The sequence below is a fragment of the Pseudorca crassidens genome, chromosome Y (assembly GCF_039906515.1).
Source record: "Pseudorca crassidens isolate mPseCra1 chromosome Y, mPseCra1.hap1, whole genome shotgun sequence".
Taxonomy (NCBI): Eukaryota; Metazoa; Chordata; class Mammalia; order Artiodactyla; family Delphinidae; genus Pseudorca; species Pseudorca crassidens.
This window is the reverse complement of record NC_090318.1, coordinates 13,656,253-13,675,020: the sequence shown is the minus strand read 5'-3', so window position 1 is coordinate 13,675,020 and position 18,768 is coordinate 13,656,253.

Sequence of the window (18,768 nt, the reverse complement as noted above, 5' to 3'; positions counted from 1 at the left end):
TCATTGTGAATCAGTGCACAGTCTGTAGTTCCAGGTATACACACACAGACACACACCTCAGTGACTCAATGCAAAGCCCATACCATCACACACACACACACATACACACACAGCTCACTGTGAATCAGTGTACAGTCTTCAGCTCCATGTACATACACACACAACACACCTTAGTGAATCAATGCAGAGACCATACCAGCATACACACACACATACACACACCTGAGACTCAATGCTCTACCTATTCCAGCACACACACACACACAGGCACACACACGGCTCACTGTCATTCAATACCAGCCTCTACCTGCACACACACACACTCTCACACACACTGCCGTGTGACTCAATGCAGATGATACCACCACACAGACACACAGACACACACACACACCTGTCTGAGACTCAATGCCAAGCCCATACAAGTAAACAGACACACAAAACAAAGGCTCACTGAGACTCAATGAACAGTGTATACTAGCACATACAAACACATGGCTCAATGTGAGTCAATGCATAGCCTATACCCGCACACACACACACAGAAACACACCTTAACATGGCTCAGTGTACAGACTATAGCAGTACACACACACACAAACACACACCGCTCAGTGATTCAATGCAAATCCCATATCAGCATACACATACACATACACTCACCTAAGTGTGACTCAATTCTCAGCATATAGCAGCACACACACACACCTTACTTTGACTCATGCAGACTCTACAGCACCAAATACACAACACTAACACAGGGCTGTGATTCAATGCACAGCCTATAACACCACACAGAGACACCCATCACTGTGACTCAAACCGCAGCCTGTACATGCACATACACACACAAAGACCCACTTTCTGTGACTCAATACACAGCCTACTGCAGCACACACACACACACAAACACAACCATCACTGTGACTCAATGCACCTCCTGTACCAGCTTACACACATGCCTCACTGTGAATCAATGCACAGCCTATACAAGAACACACAAACACTCACACATACCTGACTGTGACTCAGTGAACCACCTATAGCAGCACCCACAAACACACACAAACATACATGATTCACTTGGACTCAATGCACTTCATATATCAGCACACACACACACACACACACACATATATGACTCACTGACTCCTTGCACAGCCTGTACTGGCACACACACAAGTCTTACTGTGACTCATGCAGAGTCTCCACCAGCATACAAACCCATGGCTCACTGTGACACAATGTAATGCCTATGCCAGCACACACACACAGAGACGCATGCATGGCTCTCTCTGATACAATGCATGTACTATACCATCACAAACACACACACACACACACGCACAGTCACTGTGACACAATGCACAGCCTATACCACAACACCCATGCAAAGACACATATGCACGGCTCATTGTGACTCTATGAACACCCTATACTATCACATACACACATTCACACATGGCTCATTGTGAATCAGTGCACAGTCTGTAGTTCCAGGTATACACACACAGACACACACCTCAGTGACTCAATGCAAAGCCCATACCATCACACACACACACACATACACACACAGCTCACTGTGAATCAGTGTACAGTCTTCAGCTCCATGTACATACACACACAACACACCTTAGTGAATCAATGCAGAGACCATACCAGCATACACACACACATACACACACCTGAGACTCAATGCTCTGCCTATTCCAGCACACACACACACGGCTCACTGTGGTTCAATACCAGCCTGTACCTGCACACACACACACTCTCACACACACCACCGTGTGACTCAATGCAGTTTATACCACCACACAGACACACAAACACACACAAACACCTCTCTGTGACTCAATGCCAAGCCCATACAAGTAAACAGACACACACAACAATGGCTCACTGAGACTCAATGAATAGCGTATAGTAGCACATACAAACACATGGCTCAATGTGAGTCAATGCATAGCCTATACCCGCACACACACACACAGAAACACAGCTTAATATGGCTCAGTGTACAGCCTATAGCAGTACACACACACACATCTTACTGTGACTCATGCAGACTCTACAGCACCAAATACACAAACACGAACACAGGGCTGGGATTCAATGCACAGTCCATACCAGCAAAGGCACACACACCACACCACACTGTGACTCAATGTTCAGATTATACCAGCACACACACACGGCTCAGTCTCTCCTAGTGCACAGAATATAACATCACACACACACCCCACACTGTGACTCAATGCACAGCCTGTACCTACACATACACACACACACAGCTCACTGTGACAAAATATGCAGCCTATACCAGCACACACACACACACACCCTCAATGTTACACAATGGTCAGCCTATATCAGAACATGCAGACACACACACACATCACTCTGACTCACTGCACATCCTATACCAGTGCACTCACACACACACACACATGGCTGACTGTGAATCAATGCACACTCTGTACCAGGACACACACACACACACACACATGGCTCCCTGTGACTTAGTGCACAGGATATGCTAGCAGACATACACACACAGAGAAGCACATACGGCAAAATGTGAGTCAATCCACAGCCCATACCTCCACACACGCACACATACTGACACTCAAAAACACAGCTCAGTGTGATTCAATGCAAATCCTAAACTAGAAAGTGCACACACACAGACACAAACCTCCCTATGAATCAGTGCATAGCATATCACATCACACACATACACCTCACTGTGACTCAATGTGCTGCCTCTACTTGCACACACACACAAAAAAAACTCAATATGACTCAATGAGCAGGCTGTACCAGCACACATATACACACATGTGCACACAGACCTCAGTGTGCCTCAATTGTCAGCCTATACCAGAACACACAGACACACACACCTCCCACTCTGACTCAATGCACAACCTATACCAGCGTGCACACACACTCACATGGCACAGTGAATCAAGGCACAATTTTACCAGCACATGCACACACACCTCAGAGTGATTCAAAGCTCAGCCTATACCAGCAAACACACACACACAAACACAGACATGCACAGATGCAGGCCTCACTGTGACTCAATGCACAGCCTATACCAGTACACACACACACACACCAACACGCACTCACACATGGCTCACTGGTACTCAATAAATCGCCTATACCAGCACACACACACACAGCGCACTGTGACTCAATGCAGTCTGTATCACCCACACTCACACACACACCCATGAGTCAATAAAGTCCATACCAGCACAATAAAGCCCATACCAGCACACAAACTCACATGCACACACACACACACGAGACTGTGACTCAAAACGCTTCCTGTACCAGCACACACACACACAAACACCTCACTGTGACTCAATGCACAGCCTATACGAGCACACACATACACACACAGCTCACAGTGACTCAATACAGAGTCTATACCAGCGCACACACAGACACACAGCCCACTCTGTCTCAACTGTCATCTAGTGCCAGCACACACACACACACAAACACACAAACACACACAGCCGTTCAGGTCAAAGTGGATAAAACCACAGTCCACACCATCACAGCACACACACACCGCACTACTCACTGTGACTCAATGCACAGTCTACACCAGCAAATACACACACACATACACAAACAACTCCCACACATTCAACTGTGACTCAGTGCTCTGACTATACCAGCTCCCCACACACACATGGTTCACTGTGACTCAGTGCACAGCAAATAACTGTACACACACACCCCTACACACACATATTGCTCAGTTTGACCTAACGAACAGTCTGTAACACCACATACACACATGCACACCTCAGTGACTCAATGTTCAGCCTGTACCATCACACACACACACGCATACACAAATACACGTACACACACTAATACGGCTCGCTGTGATTCAATGCACAGCCTATAACATCACACAGAGACACCCATCACTGTGACTCGAACTGCAGCTTGTACCTGCACATACACACACAAAGACCCACCTTCTGTGACTCAATTCACAGCCTACTGCAGCATACACACAGAAAAACAACCATCACTGTGATTCAATGCACCGCCTATACCACCATACACACAGAGCTCACTGTGAATCAATGCACAGCCTATAGAAGAACACACAAACACTCACTCACACATACCTGACTGTGACTCAGTGAACCACCTATAGCAGCACACACACACACACACAAACATACACTGCTCATTGGACTCAATGCACTGCCTAAACCAGCACACACACACACAAACACACACACACATATGACTCACTGACTCAATGCACAGCCTGTACTGGCACACACACAAGGCTTACTGTGACTCAATGCAGAGTCTACACCAGCATACAAACACATGGCTCACTGTGACTCAATGTAATGCCTATGCCAGCACACACACACAGAGACACATGCATGGCTCTCTCTGATTCAATGCACGTACTATACCATCACAAACACACACACACGCACAGTCACTGTGACACAACGCAGACCCTATACCACAACACCCATGCAAAGACACATATGCACGGCTCTTTGTGACTCTATGCACACCCTATACTATCACATACACACATTCACACATGGCTCATTGTGAATCAGTGCACAGTCTGTAGTTCCAGGTATACACACACAGACACACACCTCAGTGACTCAATGCAAAGCCCATACCATCACACGCACACACACATACACACACAGCTCACTGTGAATCAGTGTACAGTCTTCAGCTCCATGTACATACACACACAACACACCTTAGTGAATCAATGCAGAGACCATACCAGCATACACACACACATACACACACCTGAGACTCAATGCTCTGCCTATTCCAGCACACACACACACACAGGCACACACACGGCTCACTGTCATTCAATACCAGCCTGTACCTGCACACACACACACTCTCACACACACCGCCGTGTGACTCAATGCAGATGATACCACCACACAGACACACAGACACACACACACACCTGTCTGAGACTCAATGCCAAGCCCATACAAGTAAACAGACACACAAAACAAAGGCTCACTGAGACTCAATGAACAGTGTATACTAGCACATACAAACACATGGCTCAATGTGAGTCAATGCATAGCCTATACCCGCACACACACACACAGAAACACACCTTAACATGGCTCAGTGTACAGACTATAGCAGTACACACACACACAAACACACACCGCTCAGTGATTCAATGCAAATCCCATATCAGCATACACATACACATACACTCACCTAGGTGTGACTCAATTCTCAGCATATAGCAGCACACACACACACCTTACTGTGACTCATGCAGACTCTACAGCACCAAATACACAACACTAACACAGGGCTGTGATTCAATGCACAGCCTATAACACCACACAGAGACACCCATCACTGTGACTCAAACCGCAGCCTGTACATGCACATACACACACAAAGACCCACTTTCTGTGACTCAATACACAGCCTACTGCAGCACACACACACACACAAACACAACCATCACTGTGACTCAATGCACCTCCTGTACCAGCTTACACACATGCCTCACTGTGAATCAATGCACAGCCTATACAAGAACACACAAACACTCACACATACCTGACTGTGACTCAGTGAACCACCTATAGCAGCACCCACAAACACACACAAACATACATGATTCACTTGGACTCAATGCACTTCATATATCAGCACACACACACACACACACACATATATGACTCACTGACTCCTTGCACAGCCTGTACTGGCACACACACAAGTCTTACTGTGACTCAATGCAGAGTCTCCACCAGCATACAAACACATGGCTCACTGTGACACAATGTAATGCCTATGCCAGCACACACACACAGAGACGCATGCATGGCTCTCTCTGATACAATGCATGTACTATACCATCACAAACACACACACACACACACGCACAGTCACTGTGACACAATGCACAGCCTATACCACAACACCCATGCAAAGACACATATGCACGGCTCATTGTGACTCTATGAACACCCTATACTATCACATACACACATTCACACATGGCTCATTGTGAATCAGTGCACAGTCTGTAGTTCCAGGTATACACACACAGACACACACCTCAGTGACTCAATGCAAAGCCCATACCATCACACACACACACACATACACACACAGCTCACTGTGAATCAGTGTACAGTCTTCAGCTCCATGTACATACACACACAACACACCTTAGTGAATCAATGCAGAGACCACACCAGCATACACACACACATACACACACCTGAGACTCAATGCTCTGCCTATTCCAGCACACACACACACGGCTCACTGTGGTTCAATACCAGCCTGTACCTGCACACACACACACTCTCACACACACCGCCGTGTGACTCAATGCAGTTTATACCACCACACAGACACACAAACACACACAAACACCTCTCTGTGACTCAATGCCAAGCCCATACAAGTAAACAGACACACACAACAATGGCTCACTGAGACTCAATGAATAGCGTATAGTAGCACATACAAACACATGGCTCAATGTGAGTCAATGTATAGCCTATACCCGCACACACACACACAGAAACACACCTTAATATGGCTCAGTGTACAGCCTATAGCAGTACACACACACACATCTTACTGTGACTCATGCAGACTCTACAGCACCAAATACACAAACACTAACACAGGGCTGGGATTCAATGCACAGTCCATACCAGCAAAGGCACACACACCACACCACACTGTGACTCAATGTTCAGATTATACCAGCACACACACATGGCTCACTCTGTCCTAGTGCACAGAATATAACATCACACACACCCCCCACACTGTGACTCAATGCACAGCCTGTACCTACACATACACACACACACAGCTCACTGTGACAAAATATGCAGCCTATACCAGCACACACACACACACACCCTCAATGTTACACAATGGTCAGCCTATATCAGAACATGCAGACACACACACACATCACTCTGACTCACTGCACATCCTATACCAGTGCACTCACACACACACACATGGCTGACTGTGAATCAATGCACACTCTGTACCAGGACACACACACACACACACACATGGCTCCCTGTGACTTAGTGCACAGGATATGCTAGCAGACATACACACACAGAGAAGCACATACGGCAAAATGTGAGTCAATCCACAGCCCATACCTCCACACACGCACACATACTGACACTCAAAAACACAGCTCAGTGTGATTCAATGCAAATCCTAAACTAGAAAGTGCACACACACAGACACAAACCTCCCTATGAATCAGTGCATAGCATATAACATCACACACATACACCTCACTGTGACTCAATGTGCTGCCTCTACCTGCACACACACACACAAAAAACTCAATATGACTCAATGAGCAGGCTGTACCAGCACACATATACACACATGTGCACACAGACCTCAGTGTGCCTCAATTGTCAGCCTATACCAGAACACACAGACACACACACCTCCCACTCTGACTCAATGCACAACCTATACCAGCGTGCACACACACTCACATGGCACAGTGAATCAAGGCACAATTTTACCAGCACATGCACACACACCTCAGAGTGATTCAAAGCTCAGCCTATACCAGCAAACACACACACACAAACACAGACATGCACAGATGCAGGCCTCACTGTGACTCAATGCACAGCCTATACCAGTACACACACACACACACCAACACGCACTCACACATGGCTCACTGGTACTCAATAAATCGCCTATACCAGCACACACACACACAGCGCACTGTGACTCAATGCAGTCTGTATCACCCACACTCACACACACACCCATGAGTCAATAAAGCCCATACCAGCACAATAAAGCCCATACCAGCACACAAACTCACATGCACACACACACACACGAGACTGTGACTCAAAACGCTTCCTGTACCAGCACACACACACACAAACACCTCACTGTGACTCAATGCACAGCCTATACGAGCACACACATACACACACAGCTCACAGTGACTCAATACAGAGTCTATACCAGCGCACACACAGACACACAGCCCACTCTGTCTCAACTGTCATCTAGTGCCAGCACACACACACACACAAACACACAAACACACACAGCCGTTCAGGTCAAAGTGGATAAAACCACAGTCCACACCATCACAGCACACACACACCGCACTACTCACTGTGACTCAATGCACAGTCTACACCAGCAAATACACACACACATACACAAACAACTCCCACACATTCAACTGTGACTCAGTGCTCTGACTATACCAGCTCCCCACACACACATGGTTCACTGTGACTCAGTGCACAGCAAATAACTGTACACACACACCCCTACACACACATATTGCTCAGTTTGACCTAACGAACAGTCTGTAACACCACATACACACATGCACACCTCAGTGACTCAATGTTCAGCCTGTACCATCACACACACACGCATACACAAATACACGTACACACACTAATACGGCTCGCTGTGATTCAATGCACAGCCTATAACATCACACAGAGACACCCATCACTGTGACTCGAACTGCAGCTTGTACCTGCACATACACACACAAAGACCCACCTTCTGTGACTCAATTCACAGCCTACTGCAGCATACACACAGAAAAACAACCATCACTGTGATTCAATGCACCGCCTATACCACCATACACACAGAGCTCACTGTGAATCAATGCACAGCCTATAGAAGAACACACAAACACTCACTCACACATACCTGACTGTGACTCAGTGAACCACCTATAGCAGCACACACACACACACACAAACATACACTGCTCATTGGACTCAATGCACTGCCTAAACCAGCACACACACACACAAACACACACACACATATGACTCACTGACTCAATGCACAGCCTGTACTGGCACACACACAAGGCTTACTGTGACTCAATGCAGAGTCTACACCAGCATACAAACACATGGCTCACTGTGACTCAATGTAATGCCTATGCCAGCACACACACACAGAGACACATGCATGGCTCTCTCTGATTCAATGCACGTACTATACCATCACAAACACACACACACACACAGTCACTGTGACACAACGCAGACCCTATACCACAACACCCATGCAAAGACACATATGCACGGCTCTTTGTGACTCTATGCACACCCTATACTATCACATACACACATTCACACATGGCTCATTGTGAATCAGTGCACAGTCTGTAGTTCCAGGTATACACACACAGACACACACCTCAGTGACTCAATGCAAAGCCCATACCATCACACGCACACACACATACACACACAGCTCACTGTGAATCAGTGTACAGTCTTCAGCTCCATGTACATACACACACAACACACCTTAGTGAATCAATGCAGAGACCATACCAGCATACACACACACATACACACACCTGAGACTCAATGCTCTGCCTATTCCAGCACACACACACACACAGGCACACACACGGCTCACTGTCATTCAATACCAGCCTGTACCTGCACACACACACACTCTCACACACACCGCCGTGTGACTCAATGCAGATGATACCACCACACAGACACACAGACACACACACACACCTGTCTGAGACTCAATGCCAAGCCCATACAAGTAAACAGACACACAAAACAAAGGCTCACTGAGACTCAATGAACAGTGTATACTAGCACATACAAACACATGGCTCAATGTGAGTCAATGCATAGCCTATACCCGCACACACACACACAGAAACACACCTTAACATGGCTCAGTGTACAGACTATAGCAGTACACACACACACAAACACACACTGCTCAGTGATTCAATGCAAATCCCATATCAGCATACACATACACATACACTCACCTAGGTGTGACTCAATTCTCAGCATATAGCAGCACACACACACACCTTACTGTGACTCATGCAGACTCTACAGCACCAAATACACAACACTAACACAGGGCTGTGATTCAATGCACAGCCTATAACACCACACAGAGACACCCATCACTGTGACTCAAACCGCAGCCTGTACATGCACATACACACACAAAGACCCACTTTCTGTGACTCAATACACAGCCTACTGCAGCACACACACACACACAAACACAACCATCACTGTGACTCAATGCACCTCCTGTACCAGCTTACACACATGCCTCACTGTGAATCAATGCACAGCCTATACAAGAACACACAAACACTCACACATACCTGACTGTGACTCAGTGAACCACCTATAGCAGCACCCACAAACACACACAAACATACATGATTCACTTGGACTCAATGCACTTCATATATCAGCACACACACACACACACACACATATATGACTCACTGACTCCTTGCACAGCCTGTACTGGCACACACACAAGTCTTACTCTGACTCAATGCAGAGTCTCCACCAGCATACAAACACATGGCTCACTGTGACACAATGTAATGCCTATGCCAGCACACACACACAGAGACGCATGCATGGCTCTCTCTGATACAATGCATGTACTATACCATCACAAACACACACACACACACACGCACAGTCACTGTGACACAATGCACAGCCTATACCACAACACCCATGCAAAGACACATATGCACGGCTCATTGTGACTCTATGAACACCCTATACTATCACATACACACATTCACACATGGCTCATTGTGAATCAGTGCACAGTCTGTAGTTCCAGGTATACACACACAGACACACACCTCAGTGACTCAATGCAAAACCCATACCATCACACACACACACACATACACACACAGCTCACTGTGAATCAGTGTACAGTCTTCAGCTCCATGTACATACACACACAACACACCTTAGTGAATCAATGCAGAGACCACACCAGCATACACACACACATACACACACCTGAGACTCAATGCTCTGCCTATTCCAGCACACACACACACGGCTCACTGTGGTTCAATACCAGCCTGTACCTGCACACACACACACTCTCACACACACCGCCGTGTGACTCAATGCAGTTTATACCACCACACAGACACACAAACACACACAAACACCTCTCTGTGACTCAATGCCAAGCCCATACAAGTAAACAGACACACACAACAATGGCTCACTGAGACTCAATGAATAGCGTATAGTAGCACATACAAACACATGGCTCAATGTGAGTCAATGTATAGCCTATACCCGCACACACACACACAGAAACACACCTTAATATGGCTCAGTGTACAGCCTATAGCAGTACACACACACACATCTTACTGTGACTCATGCAGACTCTACAGCACCAAATACACAAACACTAACACAGGGCTGGGATTCAATGCACAGTCCATACCAGCAAAGGCACACACACCACACCACACTGTGACTCAATGTTCAGATTATACCAGCACACACACACGGCTCACTCTGTCCTAGTGCACAGAATATAACATCACACACACCCCCCACACTGTGACTCAATGCACAGCCTGTACCTACACATACACACACACACAGCTCACTGTGACAAAATATGCAGCCTATACCAGCACACACACACACACACCCTCAATGTTACACAATGGTCAGCCTATATCAGAACATGCAGACACACACACACATCACTCTGACTCACTGCACATCCTATACCAGTGCACTCACACACACACACATGGCTGACTGTGAATCAATGCACACTCTGTACCAGGACACACACACACACACACACATGGCTCCCTGTGACTTAGTGCACAGGATATGCTAGCAGACATACACACACAGAGAAACACATACGGCAAAATGTGAGTCAATCCACAGCCCATACCTCCACACACGCACACATACTGACACTCAAAAACACAGCTCAGTGTGATTCAATGCAAATCCTAAACTAGAAAGTGCACACACACAGACACAAACCTCCCTATGAATCAGTGCATAGCATATAACATCACACACATACACCTCACTGTGACTCAATGTGCTGCCTCTACCTGCACACACACACACAAAAAACTCAATATGACTCAATGAGCAGGCTGTACCAGCACACATATACACACATGTGCACACAGACCTCAGTGTGCCTCAATTGTCAGCCTATACCAGAACACACAGACACACACACCTCCCACTGTGACTCAATGCACAACCTATACCAGCGTGCACACACACTCACATGGCACAGTGAATCAAGGCACAATTTTACCAGCACATGCACACACACCTCAGAGTGATTCAAAGCTCAGCCTATACCAGCAAACACACACACACAAACACAGACATACACAGATGCAGGCCTCACTGTGACTCAATGCACAGCCTATACCAGTACACACACACACACACCAACACGCACTCACACATGGCTCACTGGTACTCAATAAATCGCCTATACCAGCACACACACACACAGCGCACTGTGACTCAATGCAGTCTGTATCACCCACACTCACACACACACCCATGAGTCAATAAAGCCCATACCAGCACAATAAAGCCCATACCAGCACACAAACTCACATGCACACACACACACACGAGACTGTGACTCAAAACGCTTCCTGTACCAGCACACACACACACAAACACCTCACTGTGACTCAATGCACAGCCTATACGAGCACACACATACACACACAGCTCACAGTGACTCAATACAGAGTCTATACCAGCGCACACACAGACACACAGCCCACTCTGTCTCAACTGTCATCTAGTGCCAGCACACACACACACACAAACACACAAACACACACAGCCGTTCAGGTCAAAGTGGATAAAACCACAGTCCACACCATCACAGCACACACACACCGCACTACTCACTGTGACTCAATGCACAGTCTACACCAGCAAATACACACACACATACACAAACAACTCCCACACATTCAACTGTGACTCAGTGCTCTGACTATACCAGCTCCCCACACACACATGGTTCACTGTGACTCAGTGCACAGCAAATAACTGTACACACACACCCCTACACACACATATTGCTCAGTTTGACCTAACGAACAGTCTGTAACACCACATACACACATGCACACCTCAGTGACTCAATGTTCAGCCTGTACCATCACACACACACACGCATACACAAATACACGTACACACACTAATACGGCTCGCTGTGATTCAATGCACAGCCTATAACATCACACAGAGACACCCATCACTGTGACTCGAACTGCAGCTTGTACCTGCACATACACACACAAAGACCCACCTTCTGTGACTCAATTCACAGCCTACTGCAGCATACACACAGAAAAACAACCATCACTGTGATTCAATGCACCGCCTATACCACCATACACACAGAGCTCACTGTGAATCAATGCACAGCCTATAGAAGAACACACAAACACTCACTCACACATACCTGACTGTGACTCAGTGAACCACCTATAGCAGCACACACACACACACACAAACATACACTGCTCATTGGACTCAATGCACTGCCTAAACCAGCACACACACACACAAACACACACACACATATGACTCACTGACTCAATGCACAGCCTGTACTGGCACACACACAAGGCTTACTGTGACTCAATGCAGAGTCTACACCAGCATACAAACACATGGCTCACTGTGACTCAATGTAACGCCTATGCCAGCACACACACACAGAGACACATGCATGGCTCTCTCTGATTGAATGCACGTACTATACCATCACAAACACACACACACGCACAGTCACTGTGACACAACGCAGACCCTATACCACAACACCCATGCAAAGACACATATGCACGGCTCTTTGTGACTCTATGCACACCCTATACTATCACATACACACATTCACACATGGCTCATTGTGAATCAGTGCACAGTCTGTAGTTCCAGGTATACACACACAGACACACACCTCAGTGACTCAATGCAAAGCCCATACCATCACACACACACACACATACACACACAGCTCACTGTGAATCTGTGTACAGTCTTCAGCTCCATGTACATACACACACAACACACCTTAGTGAATCAATGCAGAGACCATACCAGCATACACACACACATACACACACCTGAGACTCAATGCTCTGCCTATTCCAGCACACACACACACACAGACACACACACGGCTCACTGTCATTCAATACCAGCCTGTACCTGCACACACACACACTCTCACACACACTGCCGTGTGACTCAATGTAGATGATACCACCACACAGACACACAGACACACACACACACCTGTCTGAGACTCAATGCCAAGCCCATACAAGTAAACAGACACACAAAACAAAGGCTCACTGAGACTCAATGAACAGTGTATACTAGCACATACAAACACATGGCTCAATGTGAGTCAATGCATAGCCTATACCCGCACACGCACACACAGAAACACACCTTAACATGTCTCAGTGTACAGACTATAGCAGTACACACACACACAAACACACACCGTTCAGTGATTCAATGCAAATCCCATATCAGCATACACATACACATACACTCACCTAGGTGTGACTCAATTCTCAGCATATAGCAGCACACACACACACCTTACTTTGACTCATGCAGACTCTACAGCACCAAATACACAACACTAACACAGGGCTGTGATTCAATGCACAGCCTATAACACCACACAGAGACACCCATCACTGTGACTCAAATCACAGCCTGTACATGCACATACACACACAAAGACACACTTTCTGTGACTCAATACACAGCCTACTGCAGCACACACACACACACAAACACAACCATCACTGTGACTCAATGCACCTCCTGTACCAGCTTACACACATACCTCACTGTGAATCAATGCACAGCCTATACAAGAACACACAAACACTCACACATACCTGACTGTGACTCAGTGAACCACCTATAGCAGCACCCACAAACACACACAAACATACATGATTCACTTGGACTCAATGCACTTCATATATCAGCACACACACACACACACATATATGACTCACTGACTCCTTGCACAGCCTGTACTGGCACACACACAAGTCTTACTGTGACTCAATGCAGAGTCTCCACCAGCATACAAACACATGGCTCACTGTGACACAATGTAATGCCTATGCCAGCACACACACACAGAGACGCATGCATGGCTCTCTCTGATACAATGCATGTACTATACCATCACAAACACACACACACACACACGCACAGTCACTGTGACACAATGCACAGCCTATACCACAACACCCATGCAAAGACACATATGCACGGCTCATTGTGACTCTATGAACACCCTATACTATCACATACACACATTCACACATGGCTCATTGTGAATCAGTGCACAGTCTGTAGTTCCAGGTATACACACACAGACACACACCTCAGTGACTCAATGCAAAGCCCATACCATCACACGCACACACACATACACACACAGCTCACTGTGAATCAGTGTACAGTCTTCAGCTCCATGTACATACACACACAACACACCTTAGTGAATCAATGCAGAGACCATACCAGCATACACACACACATACACACACCGGAGACTCAATGCTCTGCCTATTCCAGCACACACACACACGGCTCACTGTGGTTCAATACCAGCCTGTACCTGCACACACACACACTCTCACACACACCGCCGTGTGACTCAATGCAGATGATACCACCACACAGACACACAAACACACACAAACACCTCTCTGTGACTCAATGCCAAGCCCATACAAGTAAACAGACACACACAACAATGGCTCACTGAGACTCAATGAATAGCGTATAGTAGCACATAAAAACACATGGCTCAATGTGAGTCAATGTATAGCCTATACCCGCACACACACACACAGAAACACACCTTAATATGGCTCAGTGTACAGCCTATAGCAGTACACACACACACATCTTACTGTGACTCATGCAGACTCTACAGCACCAAATACACAAACACTAACACAGGGCTGGGATTCAATGCACAGTCCATACCAGCAAAGGCACACACACCACACCACACTGTGACTCAATGTTCAGATTATACCAGCACACACACACGGCTCACTCTGTCCTAGTGCACAGAATATAACATCACACACACCCCCCACACTGTGACTCAATGCACAGCCTGTACCTACACATACACACACACACAGCTCACTGTGACAAAATATGCAGCCTATACCAGCACACACACACACACACCCTCAATGTTACACAATGGGCAGCCTATATCAGAACATGCAGACACACACACACATCACTCTGACTCACTGCACATCCTATACCAGTGCACTCACACACACACACATGGCTGACTGTGAATCAATGCACACTCTGTACCAGGACACACACACACACACACACATGGCTCCCTGTGACTTAGTGCACAGGATATGCTAGCAGACATACACACACAGAGAAGCACATACGGCAAAATGTGAGTCAATCCACAGCCCATACCTCCACACACGCACACATACTGACACTCAAAAACACAGCTCAGTGTGATTCAATGCAAATCCTAAACTAGAAAGTGCACACACACAGACACAAACCTCCCTATGAATCAGTGCATAGCATATAACATCACACACATACACCTCACTGTGACTCAATGTGCTGCCTCTACCTGCACACACACACACAAAAAACTCAATATGACTCAATGAGCAGGCTGTACCAGCACACATATACACACATGTGCACACAGACCTCAGTGTGCCTCAATTGTCAGCCTATACCAGAACACACAGACACACACACCTCCCACTCTGACTCAATGCACAACCTATACCAGCGTGCACACACACTCACATGGCACAGTGAATCAAGGCACAATTTTACCAGCACATGCACACACACCTCAGAGTGATTCAAAGCTCAGCCTATACCAGCAAACACACACACACAAACACAGACATGCACAGATGCAGGCCTCACTGTGACTCAATGCACAGCCTATACCAGTACACACACACACACACCAACACGCACTCACACATGGCTCACTGGTACTCAATAAATCGCCTATACCAGCACACACACACACAGCGCACTGTGACTCAATGCAGTCTGTATCACCCACACTCACACACACACCCATGAGTCAATAAAGCCCATACCAGCACAATAAAGCCCATACCAGCACACAAACTCACATGCACACACACACACACGAGACTGTGACTCAAAACGCTTCCTGTACCAGCACACACACACACAAACACCTCACTGTGACTCAATGCACAGCCTATACGAGCACACACATACACACACAGCTCACAGTGACTCAATACAGAGTCTATACCAGCGCACACACAGACACACAGCCCACTCTGTCTCAACTGTCATCTAGTGCCAGCACACACACACACACAAACACACAAACACACACAGCCGTTCAGGTCAAAGTGGATAAAACCACAGTCCACACCATCACAGCACACACACACCGCACTACTCACTGTGACTCAATGCACAGTCTACACCAGCAAATACACACACACATACACAAACAACTCCCACACATTCAACTGTGACTCAGTGCTCTGACTATACCAGCTCCCCACACACACATGGTTCACTGTGACTCAGTGCACAGCAAATAACTGTACACACACACCCCTACACACACATATTGCTCAGTTTGACCTAACGAACAGTCTGTAACACCACATACACACATGCACACCTCAGTGACTCAATGTTCAGCCTGTACCATCACACACACACACGCATACACAAATACACGTACACACACTAATACGGCTCGCTGTGATTCAATGCACAGCCTATAACATCACACAGAGACACCCATCACTGTGACTCGAACTGCAGCTTGTACCTGCACATACGCACACAAAGACCCACCTTCTGTGACTCAATTCACAGCCTACTGCAGCATACACACAGAAAAACAACCATCACTGTGATTCAATGCACCGCCTATACCACCATACACACAGAGCTCACTGTGAATCAATGCACAGCCTATAGAAGAACACACAAACACTCACTCACACATACCTGACTGTGACTCAGTGAACCACCTATAGCAGCACACACACACACACACAAACATACACTGCTCATTGGACTCAATGCACTGCCTAAACCAGCACACACACACACAAACACACACACACATATGACTCACTGACTCAATGCACAGCCTGTACTGGCACACACACAAGGCTTACTGTGACTCAATGCAGAGTCTACACCAGCATACAAACACATGGCTCACTGTGACTCAATGTAATGCCTATGCCAGCACACACACACAGAGACACATGCATGGCTCTCTCTGATTCAATGCACGTACTATACCATCACAAACACACACACACGCACAGTCACTGTGACACAACGCAGACCCTATACCACAACACCCATGCAAAGACACATATGCACGGCTCTTTGTGACTCTATGCACACCCTATACTATCACATACACACATTCACACATGGCTCATTGTGAATCAGTGCACAGTCTGTAGTTCCAGGTATACACACACAGACACACACCTCAGTGACTCAATGCAAAGCCCATACCATCACACACACACACACATACACACACAGCTCACTGTGAATCAGTGTACAGTCTTCAGCTCCATGTACATACACACACAACACACCTTAGTGAATCAATGCAGAGACCATACCAGCATACACACACACATACACACACCTGAGACTCAATGCTCTGCCTATTCCAGCACACACACACACACAGGCACACACACGGCTCACTGTCATTCAATACCAGCCTGTACCTGCACAC